Source organism: Megascapheus bottae, chromosome 13 (genome assembly GCF_031878675.1).
Source record: "Megascapheus bottae isolate mThoBot1 chromosome 13, mThoBot2.hap1, whole genome shotgun sequence".
Lineage (NCBI taxonomy): Eukaryota > Metazoa > Chordata > Mammalia > Rodentia > Geomyidae > Megascapheus > Megascapheus bottae.
In genome coordinates, this window is record NC_143521.1 from 14,301,567 (window position 1) to 14,320,338 (window position 18,772).

The window sequence follows — 18,772 nt, forward strand, 5'->3', positions numbered from 1 at the left end:
AAGAAACAAAGTAAAAAAAAATTTTTCCTATCATACCAAAGGAAAATATCAGATTGTATATTTAATATAATAATAAAAGAATTATTTCTTTAGGGAAAAATTTACCAAACATTTAAATTCTGACTCTCCTAAATTTTCCTGTAGTTTTCCTTCTGAGTGTATTTGTGGCTGGTATATAGTTTTTAAAAAATCTGTATTCAAGTTTCACATAGTACATTAAACACAACCACAAAGAAATAGTCTTGTTTCTATATCGCTTAGACTCATCTTATAGGGTCATATGAATATAGCTATTGAACTATTTTCCATTTCTTTACAAATGATACATATCATACTACTGATTGATTAATAAAATTCCATTATGTATATTTTAAAAATCTCTATTCAACATTTATCCTACTTATTCTTAATCATATAGCACAGATTTCACTCAGAAAAGGTCTGTGAGTACTAAGAGCTAATCAAATAACCTCAAAAAGTCCCTTCTCTCATTTAACAATTAATCATGCATTAACCATAAATTAATCTTTCAGCTTCTGCCAGCTTTAAAATAGTTTTAAGGTACAGGTTACTTATTTAAAATTTTGACCTGTTCCCAAGTAGTCCAACCCACTTATGAAAAATAAAGCTGATATAATTGACATTGAAATATTGGTTAATATTCAGACACTAGGGATTGCAAAACTCTATAAATTTTTATACAGTATCTTCCTAATCTAACAAAATTAAAACTACCCTGTAGACTTACAACACTTACTTATGCTTAAGGGATACTGGGCAAAGGGAAATCTTAAAGAGCCTTAGGAACTGAACTCCTGGAAGACTGGCTGCATCCTTGTGAGAATTACACTGGAAATAATGGAATTTCCCCACACAAGAGAAAGCCTAATATCTAAGAACCTTCCAGTAACTTTAATTTGAGGACAACTGCATATTCCACTGAATTTCCTCATTTGATGAATGAATCTTTAGTTGTTTAAAAAAATATTGATTTTTTTTCTGTTTGATTATATTAGTTGACCAAAGAAAGAAGATAAGAAAGACGGGAGGGATATCAGAATCATGGAAATCAACTATGTGACTTATTAAGTGACACAAAGTTCAATTCTTATAGAGTGCTTACTTTTACTCCAGTATTTTAATGTGTTTTCTTCTTTCTTAATGTTACATTCCTTCATAACCATTATATTTCAATGTTATACACAGATATATGACAAAATATGTATATTGTAACCTTTTGTGTTATATGAATACATGTATATGTTCATTTTCCTGCATTCTCCTACCTTGATTTGGTAACTTATGGCTTCCTGCCTGAACTATAGCCACAGAGATATTTTCATTTCTTTCCTAAGGTCATTTGTTTTCCACTCTCATTCAACAACTTAAACAAACCCCTCTATGTATCACCCTGATAATAAACTAAAATAAAATAAACAAGTTATTTAAAGAATAACTTGGTGTTTTCATTTTGTTATTTTTGTAATAGAAAAATGAATCTTATTAATATTATTAATGCTTACTAACACTATATTAGTACTACTAATATAGACCATTTTACACATAGTAAGTATATTCACGTGCAAATGCACAGCAACCTCAATCCTTCCTATTTTTTTCTCATCCCTTCTGCTGCTAAAACTAAATTAATGTACTCAACTCTATGCCTATCTTTATTTCCTAAACCCAGATTGCTTCTAACTTCCCTCTAATCCTAGCAAGAAAGTTGAAGTTCTCTTAACTATATTTACTACAGTTGCATTCTTGTCTTCCATCACAGAAGGTAACATGCCTCTCTACTTATTTATTGCTAGCTTCTCTCTTAGGACTTTGAATCAGGTCTCTTTTAGTATCAGGCTCCATCTGGCACGTGTCCACCCTTTTTCTATTTCTTCTCCCTCTTTTGATGGTCCCGTCTTAGAGCCACTCAGTTCTCACCTATCATTTAAAAGTCCTTCCTTTCTCAATCTTCTGATTCGTCCGTCAAGATTCTGGCAAAACTCCTATTTTCTTGGCTCTTGTTTCAAAATCACCGATTGAAAGTTTCTGCTCTTCTCCCTCCACAAATTTCTGACACTGTAGGAAAAATGTTACCAATTGTGGTAAGACAGCTTTCAGACATGACGACTCCAGCCAGCATAGAGCCATATGCCTATCTATAATGGGAGCTATTCAAAAGGTGAAGAGCATCGCAGTTCCTGGCAGCTGGCAACAGTTCCTAAGACCCTATATCATTAACAACCGTGGCATAGTGGCTCATGCCTATAATATCAGCTACTTAGAAACTGAGATGGAACGATCGTGGTTTCAAAACAGCCGTGGCAAAAATATGAGATCCTAGTTTATAAAGCAATGGCTCGAGTGGTAGAGTACCTGCAAAGCAAGCTTGAGGCACTGATTTCATTCTCCAGTGAAGCCCGATGTCATCTCCTGGTACGCATGCCCTTGTATAAGTTCTCCCCAAGATGGCATTCTTCTTTACCAACAGATGGATGTCTGTTCTATAATTAAGTTCAAAGGGTTTTTTTCCCATCAGAAATGTTGTATTGTCTGGTAGCCTTTGTGAATTGAAGAAACAAGATGAAAAGCTGGAGAGAACCACATGGTAAGTTACTTATGTCAGCAGATAAAGCAATCAAAAAAGTACCGAGGCAACTACTGATGAGCAAATTCTGCCTGGGTGAACTTAGAGATGAAATCTGTCCCTGTGGAGCTTTTGTATGAAACACCATTTTTTGTTTCAGCTACACGACATGGAAGGCACAGATAAATTCATATTCCTGACCCTCCCTCAAAAAAAAAATAAGTAAGAGAGGAGGTAACAGTGTTTGACAAGAAATGTACTCATTACCTTACGTATGTAACTGTAACACCTCTTACATTACCCTTAAAATTAAATTTAATTTAATTTAAAAGAAATAAGAAATGGAATAGAAAAGAAAGTGGTGATTTGAGATGCTATGTTTAGAGAAGATAGATTATTACATAGGAATAAATAACATACCTTATTGATTCACCATATTTCAACTATTAAAAAGTCTCAGAGAACTTTAACTACTTCAATAACAAATTTCCCTGGTTATGAATTCCTTTTTCCTTTCATTTCTGTTTCTCCACTGTTTATATCTTCCTTTTCCAGCACTAGGGATTAAATATAGTGCCCCAGCACTTGCTAGGATACAACTTCAGGGATTTCTCCAAGTCCTTTTGCTTTTAGCTATTTGAAGGATTATTTCTTCTGTTCTCTTCCTCTCATGTGTTCTGTCTTCTCTCCTTAGACTCTCAGAATACCATATTTTAAATTAACATTGTCATTGAGTTCAAAAATTATATTGAATTTCTCACTATACCTATCTGCTAATTATCTCTACTTCAAATTCAGTATATGCAAAATGAAATCCATTATTAATCCACACAAGTATGGGCAAACCTGTCTCTTGTGACTAAACTTTGTCCATTATTAATATTGGCTTTTCCTTAGTTATGGTCCCTATCATTTCTTGCCTGGATTATTATTTCTTGACTAAATTTCTGATTCTATAACTCTCCCTTACTGTTATCCCATAGTGTAGTGGACTATTCAAAGGCAAATCAGATCATGTTACAGACCGGATATAATTCTTCAATGACATTTAACATTGATAAGTAAACAAATAGCTGTCTGTCCTAAATGAAAGATTCTCCTTTTTATGTTTAGCTTTCTATCTTCCAATCTCTCTCTCCCCCTTCTCTCTCGTCTTTCTATTGCCCTGTTTCCCATAAAACTATTTCTAGATGCCTTAGCACAATTTGTTATTTCTATTATAAATTCTATTCCCACTCAAATTCAACTATTTGGAAAACTTGACAACTCAAAAATGTTATCCTCCCTTATTGCTACTGTGGAGCAACACGGGTATAGGGAGGGACACCCAGGGCCAGCTGAAGTCCCCCGGAGCTGAGCGAGATGGTAAGTATAGATGACCCAGCTCTCCCCCAATTACCGGGGAAGAAACCAAACTGAGCCAGGAGACCTGCGCTACTGCGCGGGGAGAGGGGGGGGGGGTTAGTCGAATCAGGTACACAGAGATGCCTTAAGAGAGGTATGCAAGGAGCGCGTGGAATGCCTGGACAGAGCCCTTCAATGGCCGCTGAGCCGGAGTGATGATCAGGCCTTAGAGATGAAGGTCAGGCCCCAACACTCCCTCTTCAGATTGGTACAGTTAAATACAGAACTAAATGAATATTTCTATATACCAGGCATCAGACTGATTCTTAACAACAACATTGCAAACATCTAGTAGAATTTTATAAAATTAAAGGTTCAATGGGAGAAACATGCCCACAATTATAGATAAGAACCATTATCCTACCATTATTCAATAAAACTTTTTAAAAGAGATTATTACCAGTAAAATGTAAGACACAAACAAGTGGAGTAATCTAAATATTACACTTATAATTGCATCTTTACGTCCTCGTTTTCTGTCACTGAAAGTTGGCTGAACAGTGACTTATATATTTGATCTCCTGTAACATGTTTCCATTGTCAGATTTTGTTAATTTAAAGCCTCCCTTGCTTGGATTACTGTATCTTTATTTGATTGTGAATTTTAAAAGTTGGAGTAAAATCTGAGTTATTTGGATAGCTTTATCAATTGGTAAGATTTTGGCTATTTTATCAATGTTCAATAACTGTTTCTTTTATTTATTTATTTATTTATTTATTTATTTATTTATTTATTTATTTATTTTTGCCAGTCCTGGGCTTGAGCTCAGGGCCTGAGCACTGTCCTTGGACTTTCTCAAGGCTAGAGCTCAAGGCTAGGTACCACTTGAGCCTCAGCACCACTTCCAGCTTTTTTCTGTGTGTGGTACCGAGGAATCGAACCCGGGTCTTCATGCATGCTAGGCAAGCACTTTAACCACTAGGCCAAACTCCCGGCCCCTGTTTCTTTTATTTATAATCAGGTTTACTGAGGTATAATTTACATAAAGTAAAATAGAGTTTATATACAGCTATGCACAACATTTAGCTATACAATTCCACAAATTTAGCCATTTCTTATTGATCTGGAAATCTTTTATCATTTGTAATTTCTGAAATAATATTCCACACATCAGAGAAAATCCCAATACATATACATATATATATATATATGGGTTTATATACAATAGCAGCTGATTAGCTTTCAATAAAAGAATAAGTTTACCAATTCTTTTCCTTACATATTATTTTAAAGGGAAAGAAATATTAACTCTCCTATACCTGAAACAAAGGAACAGCAGTCATTCTGTAGTATGAAAACAGCATATTAAACAATATAAAATAAAAATAAATAAAATAAGTATAAAATATAACTATAAAAATGTAGAGAGGAAGGGTAAGCAGATGCAGTCATTATATTCAATGTAGATTATGTAAAAATTGAATTACATGACTTGAAAGTAGGGATGGGAAAGGAAATGAGGGAGAATGATAGAGGATTTGTCACTGATCAAGATGCATTGTTCTCATCACTTGACTATGGAGTTGTAATTGTTAGATTTGCCTGGAAGAAATGACTTCTTCCCTTGACTCTCTTTCCTGTGTACCCTGGAAATCCTGGCCCAGCACTGTAACCTTGGCAACTGGCATGTCTGGAAGCAGTGGGAGGCCCCCAGTCTGAGGTATTCCCACTGTGACCACCACCCCCCATATAAACTCTCACTTCCTGCCATAATGGACTCTTGCTCACCCGACTCCATCTTGGGTGGCAGGAGTCTGCTATTTCCTCACACAATAAACCCTCTTCTCCTTAACCATGTGGAAATTCCTTTCAGCAGACCTTATAGTAATATCTTTGTACAAGCACTTAATGATTTAATGAAGTCAAATTTTTTTTAAAAAAAACCTGATTGCTTACAGTGGAAAGGTATTTGAATATCCCAAATGAATTCTTGGCAGTTGTAATTTTATGAATTTGTTTATGAATTGCTTTCGAATCACAATATCACTTACCTTCTTCTAACCACAATTTTAGAAATTATTCACAAGAAGAATATTACCTATGCTACAAATCCCTACAAAAATTTGGGCTGGCTGGGTGCTGTGGCTCATGCCTGTAATCCTAGCTACTCAAAAGGCTAAGGTCTGAGGATTGCAGTTCAAAGCCAGCCCAGGCACTAAAGTGTCTGTGAGACTTTTAGCTCCAATTAAACACTAGAAAACCGGCTGAAGAGATCAGGGACAGTGCCCAGGCTGAGTCCAAGGCCTGGGACAGACAAAAAAATTAGAATGGGTTTTTGCCAGTCACTATGCCAATTAATTACCTTCTCCCCATGAAAGACTGTTTGGCACTAGATCAAGAAAGCCTCTTTAATATGCAAGGTCACTTCAATTTGAAAGAATAGAGAAAAATAACAGTAAGGTACTTAAGGAAAATCTTGTGGGAGAAGGAAAAATACTCCCTTCATGTTTATTGGATTCTCACAAATTCCTAAGGACTCTAGTCCCACTTGACTAATCGAAATTGGCATACAGAATCATCCTGCAGATGGACCAGGCCCAGGAAAGCAGAGACCATAGCTGCTATGCAGGTGTTTGGTATTGGGTTTGCCCTCAAACAGAAGGCAGTCTTGGGTGATGATGGTAGAAGGGAAAAAATGAACTAGCAACATAAATCATAATTTTTCAGAGTGAAATGTGTGGCAAATTTCCATTCAAGATAAACTCTCAAAAACCAGTGTACTTTGATTTGCTATCCATTTTTGTTATAGCAGAAATTCTGGGGGGAAATGGTATAACACTGCTTTTTTTTCTAGTGCATTTTTATGGAGTAGAAATAAAGTGGTCACAGAGTACCATCAACTTCTTACAATACACTGTTGTTTTCCTGCATTGTTTTATGCGAAGGCATTTTTCCCCAGAACCTCTATTTGTACATACTAATTGATGTTCTGAAAGTTGTCTCATCTTAATAAGCACACTAAAAACCAAAAATCATGCAATTGTGGTTTTTAACTCAAAAATCATTCTAAGCTGAAAACTCTATATGGTATTTAAATAGTTACAAGTATTTGAAAAACTAATGTTTTTTATATATATATATGTTTGTGTGTGTATATATATATATATGTGTGTGTGTGTAGATATATATATAGAGAAAGAGAAACTACAGGGATATATTATGAAGCTTAATTTTATTGGGAGAAAAGTAATTTTCTATTAACAAAATTTTAATCACTCAAAATTTTACTTTGGGTAAGTGGTATAAGCTCTTCTGTTACACTTCCATCTATTTGAAAGAATATTGAATTTAGCATTTCCACAAAGGTTGCTACATGATACATGCTCCATAAATGTAAAATATGAATGCTATAGTGCAGTTTCTCATTACCATGATAGAATACTTGACATAAATTAACTTACAATGGAGAAACATTTGTTTTGGCTCAAGATGGTTGCTTGGCCTTATCACTTTGGGCCTGTGGCCAGACAGTTCTCTACTGCAACACGTACATGATGGAAGAAAGCTTCTCACTCCATAGCAGCCAGAAAGAAAGAGTGAAGACTAGGCAACGAGTCCCAGCATTGCTCCAAGGGCATGACTTCAGTGACTACCAGGCTTTCCCTTGACCCCGTCTCCTATTGGTTCCACCATTTTCTAATAAAGCCACCAGCCTTGGTGACAATGAGGATCCAAACCATCATATATATTATTTAAACCAAAAGCATATTTTTTTGTACAAAAAAAGAAAGTGACTTGAACCAGTAATCAGTACCTGGCTGAGTTCAGAAGAGTTGTAGCTTGAGGCAGCCTGAGACCAAAGTTTGCAAAATCACATCTCAATCTACAAAAAAAAATGCTGGATGTGCTGGTTTATACCTGTACATTCTATCTATATCAGAAGCATAAATGAATCTTGGTCTAGGCTGGCCTGTGCAAAACTTGAAAGCATATTCAAAAACTAATGGGGACACAACAGGCTAGGGACATAGCTCAACTACAAGAGCACCTGCATACACATACATTGCAGTTTTGCGTAAGTATACTTAGTTTCTACAATGCACGTGAAGACTTCAAAGATTTGAGGGTCAGATTTCCTCAAGACTCCAGCTCAAAATTACCATGTGTTTCCTTGTATTCTTTTCCTTGAAGGAAACTTTTACTACACATCTGACAGTCAACAGAAAGTCTATCCTAGAAGTTGACCGGGGTCTATTAATCCTCTACAACTTGCACCAGTAACCTCTGTCTTATTTCTTCATTTTCATGTGTTAATTCCTTGAATTCACAAATATTCTCCAAATAAAAGTTTATGCAACATATTAACACATACCCAAGGACACACTAACATCATAAAAATAATCAGAACGTTCAGGCAATCGGAAAAGAAACAAATTATGATTCATTTTCTACCTAGTTCAATAGGGTAAGAACCCAAATTAACCTCCTGCTACTATAGCACAAATTAGACAATCAGAAATCAAAGATATGACAAGTAGAGAATTAGAGAAAATAGTAAAGCCTATTCAAGCACCAAGTTAGCTAGGCTCATATGTAAAATCCTAGCTACTCAGGAGGCTGAGATCTAAGGTCAGGGTTTAAAGCCAGACCAAGCAGAAAACTGTGTGAGATGTTATCTTCAATAAACTACTCAGAAAAAGCCAGAAGTGGTGCTGTCTTTCAAGCAGCAGATTGCTAGTCTTGAGCAAAAAGAAGGCCAGAGACAGGAAAGGGCCAAGTTCAAGACCCAGGACTGGCAAACAACAACAACAACAACAAAATACAAAAGAACCAAGTTACACACGACATCATGAGACAAAGTGTTGAGAAAAATCACAACTTCCAGTGTACACAAGCAGGGCAGAGGAAGTGCTGGTATTAAGGTGCTAGTAAATGTTCTGTTCCCTAAAGTTTCTTTGAGTCAAAGAGCAAAGAAAGTACTAGATTGAATCATGAAGCAGAAAAGTGGATTGGACAGAGCCAGGGGTTATAGTCAGATCCATCAAGGCAGGGACACTTTAGGCTCAGAAAAAATGTCCTACCCAAGGTTACTTAGCAGTGCCAAGAACTCTGAATAAGAGCTCTTTCTGCATCCTGCGGTATAAATCATGCCATTTTACTCAAATAATGCATTCCTTGTAAAAGTACGTCCTCTCCTTTCATTGGTCTAGGAAAAGTTGAAAGTCAGACTTCAATGATAATTTCCTCATGACTAAGGACAACTTCCCTCCTCTATCATAAATAGAAATGTGCAGTTAGGTGAAATGGGAGTGAACATTTATTTGATGGCTGTTTTAAGTACTAGTTCTTGAAATTGTTATTGTCTCTAAGGTAGTCTGAGGGAGATATATTGAAGCTGTAAGCTCTGACATGAGGGTGATTAGCAGCCATTACAGGCTGTTTGGGAGCATTCATGAGGAGTCTTCTTTCACACTAAACAACCTACGAGGAAAAGCACTACGAATGATCTACTACTGATCACATCAACTGAAAAAAATCTTATTGATATTTTTATTCAACATTCAACTATTAAAACTTTTAAGGCCCTTTCAAACCTACTTCTATTATATTTTTCAAACACCAAAACACTACTGAGAGAAAAAGACTCTGAAAAATATCTGACTTTGAAATAAAGTAACTGTTTGGAATTTCTATCGTAGCAAAGTGAAGTCAGTAAAATGTACTTACACATGAGCGAATTTCACCCATATGCCTTTCTCATATAGTTAATGAGAAAGCTTACATCCATATGTAAAATATATGGAGAGAACCTACATATATAGTATGATAAACAAATTTCAAGATATTTTGTTTGAAAAGGAAAATATACATGTTATTTTTCATTTCTAGAATTGTACTATGTGTAATATAATGGTATCCTGTCTCTCATTTGAGGCCAATATCCCTTTCCCTATTTCTTCTTTCCCTACAAGGGCAAACTTCTTTTGAAATGATGCCTCAGGTGGTTTTTTTTTTCCTAGTAAAAATATCACTAGATAAAAGCTACAAGTTGGGCCTGGAGTTTGGCCTAGTGGTAGAGTACTTGCTTAGCTTGCACAAAGACCCGCGTTTGAGTCCTCAGTATGGTCCCATATTGAACTCGAGTTGGAAGAGGCGAGTCTGGTCTCAGAATGGAGGTAAAAAGGTCACTCCGTCGCCCCCAGCCCTGATCCAAAAGAACAGAGCAGCTGTGGAAGCTGTGCATTGGTGGTCTGAGCTTTGAAACTACAGAAGATGGTTGAAGAGAAGGTTTTGAGACATTGCGTGGTGATGAGACATCTTTAGAACAAAATGTCCTAGGGGCTTCGGTTTTGTGACTGACTCATGTGTGGAAGAGGTGGCTGCAGTCTTGTATGCTAGACCCCACGAGGTTGATGGGCGTGTTGTAGAACCAAAGAGAGCAGTTTCTAGAGAGGATTCTGTGAAGCCAGGAGCCCATCTAATGGTGAAGAAAGTTTTTGTGGGTGGTATTGAAGAAGATACAGAAGAATATAATTTGAGAGACTACTTTGAAAACTATGGCAAGATTGAAACCATAGAAGTTATGGAAGACAGGCAGAGTGGGAAAAAAGAGAGGGTTTGCTTTCGTAACCTTTGATGAACATGATATGGTTGATAAAATTGTTGTATCTCACTTTGTTATCTGATGTATTGGATATATTTGTATTTGGTTATTTGAAATTAGATAGGGAAAGGAGGAAAACAAGATGAGGGAAGGGGGTGGGGGGAGGGAAATGTGGACCAAGACATGAGAAAGGGTATCAATGTATGTGAAGTAATGTACCTTCTATCTGGTGAATATCATGTAACCCTTTTATTAATTACAATAAAAATATATGGGAAAAAATTGTTGTTCAGAAATACCACACTATTCATGGGCATAATTGTGAAGTGAAAAAGCCTCTTTCTAAACAAGAGATACAGTCTGCTGGATCACCAAGAGGTCATGGAGGTGGATCTGGCAACTTTATGGGTCATGGAGGAAACTTTGGAGGTGGAGGAGGTAATTTTTTACGTGGTGGAAACTTTGGTGGAAGAGGAGGCTATGGTGGTGGGGGTGGTGGCAGCAGAGGAAGCTACGGAGGAGGTGATGGTGGATACAATGGATTTGGAGGTGATGGTGGCAACTGTGACAGTGGTCCTGGTTATAGTAGTAGAGGAGGCTATGGTGGAGGTGGACGGGGTTATGAAAACCAAGGAGGTGGATATGGTGGTGGTGGAGGAGGAGGAGGATAGGATGGTTACAATGAAGGAGGAAATTTTGGTGGTGGTAACCACAGTGGTGGTGGAAGCTATAATGATTTTGGAAATTACATGGACAACAGCAATCAAATTATGGACCCATGAAGGGGGGGCAGTTTTGGTTGAAGAAGCTTTGGCAGTCCATATGATGGTGGTTTTGGATCTGGTGGTGGAAGTGGTGGATATGGTAGCAGAAGCTTTTAAAAACAACAGAAAAAGGGCTGCAGTTCTTAGCAGGAGAGAAAGTGAGGAGTTGTCAGGAAAGCTGCAGATTCCTTTGAGACAGTCGTCCCAAATGCATTAGAGGAACTGAAAAATCTGTCACAGAAGGAACAATGATCCATAGTCAGAAAAGTTACTGCAGCTTAAACAGGAAACCCTTCTTGTTCAGGACTGTCATTGCCACAGTTTGCAAAAAGGGCAGCTATTGATTAATGCAATGTAGTGTCAATTAGATGTACATTCCTGAGATCTTTTATCTGTTGTAGCTTTGTCTTTTTCTTTTCATTACATCAGGTATATTGCCCTGTAAATTGTGGCAGTGGTACCAGGAATAAAAAATTAAGGCATTTTTAACTTTTCAATATTTGTGTAGTTCAGTTTTTCTACATTTCAGTACAGAAACTTTAACAAAATGAGTTTTGAAGATGTTTCCTTGTGAGTTAACAAGTAAAGATCATTGTTAATTACTATTTTGTAAGAATTTTGCTAAAGTTAACTGTAAAGAAACACCTACTCACTTGCAATTTAAGGAGAATCTATTCTCCTCATTTCCAAACCATGATATGAATGGACCCTACATGTGGAGGGAATAGATGCTTGTATGTCTGCATTGTGTATTTTAGATACATAGGATTGGGTATTTAAATTAGCATATTTGTGAATTTAATAGCATTAAGAATACCTTCAAATGAAAAAACCCTCAAAATCCCTGTTTGGTTTTTGTGCATTTTCTTTCAAGGTAATCATGATTTTAGTGTGTTTAATATTTGCTGAATCTTAGCTGTGTTTAGAACATCTCCATTCTACATTTACCTTGATCACATTGACACTAGCAGCTACTATAGTTTTGAAGTGTATAGCATGTCTGCTGCCCTCTATTTAAATTTGTAAAGGGTAGTAGATGCTTTCCCCATCCCTTTAGAAATCATTCTTAATTTTTGATACAGGACCACTAAATCTGCAATGTCTGGGCATTTTATTCTGTTTTCCTTTGAAACCCCTGAGATCCATATGTTTTATTACTTCCCTTGGTCTAACTTCTCCATGCCAGTTTTCAGAGCAAGAGAATATAAAGACACTTCATTGTCAAATCCTTAACTGGCTGGCATGCTTTACTGTTTGTACTCTACACATTTTTGCTGAGTGAATCCAAGGATAGATTTTATTTCCAAAATAACAATGCAGCAGATATGTAGCACAGTTGCTGAGTACCAGCTTCTTACGTCCGAAAAACCTGGATTGAAATTTGGATGGTTTTTGAGTTCTTAGTTGAATTCCTATAAAACACACTGTTAATTAATCCTTGTGTATATTTCAACCAAAACCATGTTGGTGTGAGTTAGCAATTCACTTGGAAGATCCGGGTTGAGAAGAGTTTCCAATGATAAGGTCATACATTATATAAAATGCCTACTGTTGCGCCAGCTAGTCCTTACAATTTCACTCAAACCCTTAGTATGTGCCCTGCTGTGTTGCTCTTAAAAAGGTTTTTTTTTTTTTTTTTTTGCCTGGGGGTCTTGAACTCAAAGACTAAACACTGTGCTTGAGCTTTCTCAAGGCTAGAGCTCTACCACTGGTGCCACAGCACCACTTCCAGCTTTTTCTAAGTATGTAATACTGAGGAATCGAATCTGGGCCTTCATGCCAGCTAGCTACGCACTCTACAATGAGGCCAAAATCCTGGCCCCAAGAGAAAGCCTCCCCAAAAGTGAAACCTCATCATAATATTTTGAATCTAAATTGACTGTCTAGGAGACTCATGGACTGTGTTGCTGAGATTAAGTGCCATTGGGAAAACTCTTGGCATTCATGGGTACTTCACTAGTTGAAAGTGCTGATAGAAATTGAGTTCATAAGGTACACAATGGCAGTTGCACTTATGCTTTATTCCTGTCCCCTGTAAGGCTCCCATCATCCCATCCTAGGATCCCTAAGGTTTCGGGGTGCTCTGCTGTCTTTTAAGACTACATCGGTATATTTAAACCCCAAATGTCTTTCTTATATAACATCAGGAAGCCCTAATACCCATGTGCACAGAGATTTGAAAATGTCAACATTAATGCCCCAAGCAGAAACTTTCAACCAATGCCTCGGGGAAAGTTTTTATAACAACATCCTTTTCTTTATCTTTGGCTTGTGGTAAATCTTTGACAGTTGCCTAGAAATTGCCTACAGGATTAAGTACCCAATACTATGGTATTTAGTTTAATAATGCACCCTTTGTCTTGTTCATTTTCTTTCCTGTTCATGGAACATGTATTTTCTGATAGAATGCTAGTCTCCTGACCTGTTTCTTGAAAAATTTAAGCTAAGTGTTTTTATGAATTAGTGTAATTGTGGTATCAAGTGGCTGATTTTGATGGTAATGAATGCTTTATGAAAATAAATTTTACAAAGAAGTAACTAGCACTTAAGGTCCACAGGGAAGGCTTCCAGGTATCAAAGAGTTGCTTGCCTTTCCATTTTTGAGTTGATGGGATGATGCAATAGAACCAGGCTAATAATACATGTATTCTTAATCATGACAGCAGTGAAAACACAGTGTCCCTGAGAGCTGCTCTGACTTAACTGTTACAGAAACTGCACATAGGGATATTGATCCAACTATTTATTGGATAACCTGGAAGGCTTCCCAGTGGAAATGGAATTGAAAACAAGAGAGATTTTTCTTGTATAAGTTTTTGTCTCAGATTTTCCTGTTGCTTAGATCACATCATCTAGCATATAATCATGCCAAAGAAATTTATCGTGTGTAGAGAAGGAACATGAAATTTCCAGCAAATTGCAATAGGACAAGGGCAGGACATCAAGAGTCCTAAGAGGACAATGGGGCAATCTGTTATAAATTCTCATTTTACAGTTTGTGGTTATACATGGTTATTGCATCTGATAGTTGCAAATTGTAGTTCTTTTAGTAAGATTTAAAAATGATCTCATTGGAGTTTGTTTTAATTTTTTTCAACATGCTGTTAGCTTTCATATTGCTTCTGCAGTGCGTAGAGGAGGTTGGCAGAAAGTGCTAAAAGAAGGTTTACCTGTGTGCTGTAAATGAGAAGCCAGGGTTGCTTTGTGGCGTTAAAGCCATGATTGTGTAAGATGACCTAGAGGTATTTATCCACCAGTTCGGCCACTCTTGTCCTGGATGTTTGGACCTTCTGTTTCACTTCTGACCTGGAATCTTTCTTTGTACTTATGATAGAAAATGAAAAAGCCTGGAAACCTCAGAGAGTTGAGTAACGTAGGTCTTTACTTAGGACCAGTATCACCTCTTCTCTTGTTTTCTCCCAGTTTCTCTCCAGTCTCTCTCCCCCACTCATAAAGTTCATGTTCAACATAGTGTCTAGTAAGTGTCACTGCCGAATTTGTTCACCCTTTCTCTCACCATTTCTGTGCTTCTGCTTCCCCTCCCCCAAAACTTACATACAAGACAAAAAGTACAGAAACCAATTGTATTTTTTGTCTTTTCTGTTTTGGTATTGGGGATAGAACCAAGGACCTTGGACTTGCTAGGCAAGTTCCTTGCCACTGAGCTGGGTACTCTTTGTCCCCTTTATGTGATTTGGGGAGGAAGGGCAAGCACAGAAATGGTGGGACAAAGGGTGAAACAATTCCTCAGTGAAACTCACTAGACACTGTGCTGGAAATGAAGTATACAATTTGGTGGGGAGGAATGTGGAGAGGGAAACAGGGAGAGAGAGAAGAGAGCAAGGAAGCAACAACAACCAAAATACCACCAAGGGGCCAGGAGTGCTTGCCTAGGATGCATGAAGCCCTGGGTTTGATTCCTCAGTACCGCATAAACAGGAAAAACCCAGAAGTGCTACTGAGGCTCAAGTAGGAAAGTACTAGCCTTGAGCAAAAAGTGTCAAGGGACAGTGCCCAGGCCCTAAGTTCAAGCCCCAGGACTGGAAAAAAACAACCACTACAAAAAGTAAAGTAAAAACCCTCTTGCTTACATTCTTGGAGTTCATTTTGATAAGTATCATTTCATATATTCATATGCTCATGCTTATAGCTACTAAGCCTTTGTGATTCTCTCCTAAGAAAATCTTCCTTTGGTCTCCCTGTGTAAATGTTTATAGAGTACAGTTTATTTTATCATTTCCAAATGCAATCTTTTGTCTTTTATCATCAGTTGTATTTACTTATAGATTTACAGGGACATGTAATTACTCCAAATGAGGGAAGCCTACGTTCCCTTGTATCTAGTTTACTTCACTAAATATGAATCAACGCAGAAACCCATCAGTGGATGAATGTATCAAGAAAAGGTGTTATATTTACACAATGGAATTATCTGCTTCCATCAGAGTGATATTGCTCCATTTGTAAGGAAATGGAAATACTGAAAAAATTATATTAAGTGAAATAAACCAGACCTAAAGACCTTTATGTATTTATTCCTCAGTTTTCTTTTTACTCTTTTCTCTGTAGATGGTATGGGTGCAGTACTAAGGCTTGAACTCAGAGCCTGGAAACTGGCCCTCAGCTTTTTCACTCATGGATGGCATTTTACTACTTGACCCGCAGTTCCACTTTTTAGGACTGGCTTTCAAACTGATTCTGAAGTCTCTAGAGCCTGAGAATCAGCGATTTCAGAGACATCAGAAGGATTTACAAGTATGGGCCTTCCAATTCTCCTTTACTCTTTTCTTTTTCTCTTCCTATTAAATGAAAGCAAGAAAGCACATTCTACTATTCCACAATTCAGTCCCAGTATGTTCTCTCTCAGTAGTAACCTTTATTCTTAAGAGAGAAAGGAAGAGGTCAGGAAGATAAGACAGAAGACACAAAAGCAAACACACAACACAAAGATATCCTAGTCATATGGCTTTTGAGAATGTTGAGGGACAAAGACTTCCATGTTTTTTCAAGGTCATTTCATGTTTGTTGTCATTTGCTGCAGAGAGATAGCCTTCTGCTCCCTGGTGCTTTCTTAAGCTTAAACTGGTTTTCTATAAAGAGACTCTTGTACCTTGCAAGGGATATGCATTGTTTTTAATACATTTGTAACTAATGCTCTTGGTCCTTGGGGAGTTGCAAAGGACCTCAAAGGCAATAGTTCTCTACCCAGGAGCAAAGAAGCCATTACAGCTTGTACTAGAAGATTTAATAGGTGTCATAATTTATCATGTAAACTGAAAAGTGTTTCTTAATTAAGTGCGTACGTTAATGAATTTTTTAATTTGATCCCTGTAAGTACCTTGCTATACTAATTGCAATATTCTACACATTAGTCATCCGCTGTTGCCCTTGGCTATTTTCTACCCTGAGAGGAAGAGAAAGAGAGCTTTTCAGTTAAAGTTCATTTAACTCTTTCCACCCAACAAATTAGATTTAACCTTACACACGTTGGAGTGACAGCTGTGGTTGAATTATACTGAGGGTGTTTTTTTTGTTGTTGTTGTTTTGTTTTTTTTACAATTTTTACGGGAGGAAACCAGTTTAAATTTCTGATATTTTGCAAATATTACGAAGCTTGGGTAACTTGTCAGAAGTTAAGGCTGGGCCCTTTCCCAGTGACAAACTATCTTCCCTTCTTCCTTCCCTTCTCCTAAGGCTTATAAGGAGTATGATGGAGTTAGGGAAGGGACATGTTTTCTTTCTGTTCTGCAACACGGTGTGAAATACTAAAAAGATTAAGTGCATATATACTTGCCTGGAAATTATATAAAGGAAGTATTCTTCCCAACAATAAAATTATTTTGACATTCCACAGAGCTCCAAAGCACAAAATTAGTATGCTTGTATTAAAATACAATTACAATTAAGGGAAAAAATTACAGAGAAAATATTTGTAAACCAATCCATTTTGTTATTATGGTAATTGTCTCCTCACCAGAAGACAATGATGAGATTATAGGTGATGGTTCATGTTGTTTCTCTCTATATTTATGATGCTCACCTATTGTCCAATAGTGAAAAAAACCTGACAAAATTGCCAAGAGCCAATGGCTCCTGCCTGTCAGAAGACTGAGCTCTGAGAATCTTAGTTTCAAGGCAATACTAGGTACAAAAAAACTTAGAGATTCTTATCTCCAGCCAGCAAAATGCCAGAAATGGAGGTATCAGTCCAACATGGTAGAGCATCGGTTCAACATGAGAAAAAAGTCCAATGAAAAAATTAGACTAGGGAGCCAGGAGTGTGGCCTAGTGATAGAGTGCCTGCCCAACAAGCACCAAAGCATGACATTCGATTTCTCAAATACACAGAAAAAACTGTAAGTTGTGCTGTGACTCAAGTGACAAAATACTAGCCTTGAGCAAAAGTGTTCAAGGACAGTGTCCAGGCCCTGAGTTTAAGCACCTGGACTTGCAAAAAAAACAAACAGGCTAGGGTTCAAGCGCACGCAAAAGAAACAAAAATATTTGGGAAAATTATTCATTATGTAGCTTTTTAAGTATTCTATATATTCAAATTGTCACGGTTGACTAAAACCACCCTATCGTTATAAGGTGTTATGAAAGAAGATAATTTTTTCTATTAATGAGGCATCGTTGATTATTTAAAAGCAAATATTTAGCTTCCTACGTAAAAGAGTATTTTTGTTTTGTATGTGCTATCTGCAGTAGCTGAGCCCTCTGTATCTTTAGGTTAGTGATTTGTCTCCTTGTCACCCTTCAAGTCTCAGGTCACATTTTTGTCATCTTCTATAGGCTTTCTCTAGCCTCTACCTAAAGTAGTCATTTGTGGTATTTCCAGCTTTTGTGATCTGAAATTATGTTATCTACTTACTATTGCAAATGTAAGTATTCATTTGTGGATTCTCTTCTGCCATCCACTTCACAAGTACATCACCTCTAATAAATAAATTCTATGTTTTTCTACCACAAGTACTTATGAACTGAGTAGAAGTTTTTGTGTGAATCCAAATAAATTGCAAAGCACATTTATTCAAATAGGCATGGAAACTTCAGTCATCATAAGACAAATTAGTGAGTTTCTCTGAATATCTATTGAGAAAATCTAGGTACTAATTCAATATTTATCTTGATAGTTTGGATGACATATGAATTGGGATCACACACAGATAGCAGTTATATTAACTGGGCCTTGTATGTTCTCATTACTATTTTTACATACTTTGTAATATTTTTCTAAATATTTCTAAAACATTAATTTTGATCTAAGCTAATCTAGAGGTAAACATTGGTTTTCTTTTTTCTCAAATGCCTGTCCATTAGAACAGAGAAATAATAAAAGAAACATGATAAGCAATGCAACATCATGAACAACTGCCAATTTTAAATGAAAAAAATTGCTCTCAACACATTCAGTAAAGCAATTTTGCCTAATGTGTTCTAAAACTTGTTAAATACTATATGTGCATAATTTTACA

General features: G+C 36.8%; 1 protein-coding gene and 1 pseudogene across 6 annotated transcripts in view; one reads left to right on the forward strand and one right to left on the reverse strand.

The window, feature by feature from the left end:
• Positions 1–18,772, reverse strand: part of LOC150055549 (uncharacterized) — a 153,205-nt gene that overhangs the window by 99,752 nt on the left and 34,681 nt on the right. The gene's annotated exons all lie outside the window — the stretch shown is intronic.
• LOC150055550 (heterogeneous nuclear ribonucleoprotein A3-like) lies at positions 10,224–11,414 on the forward strand (annotated as a pseudogene).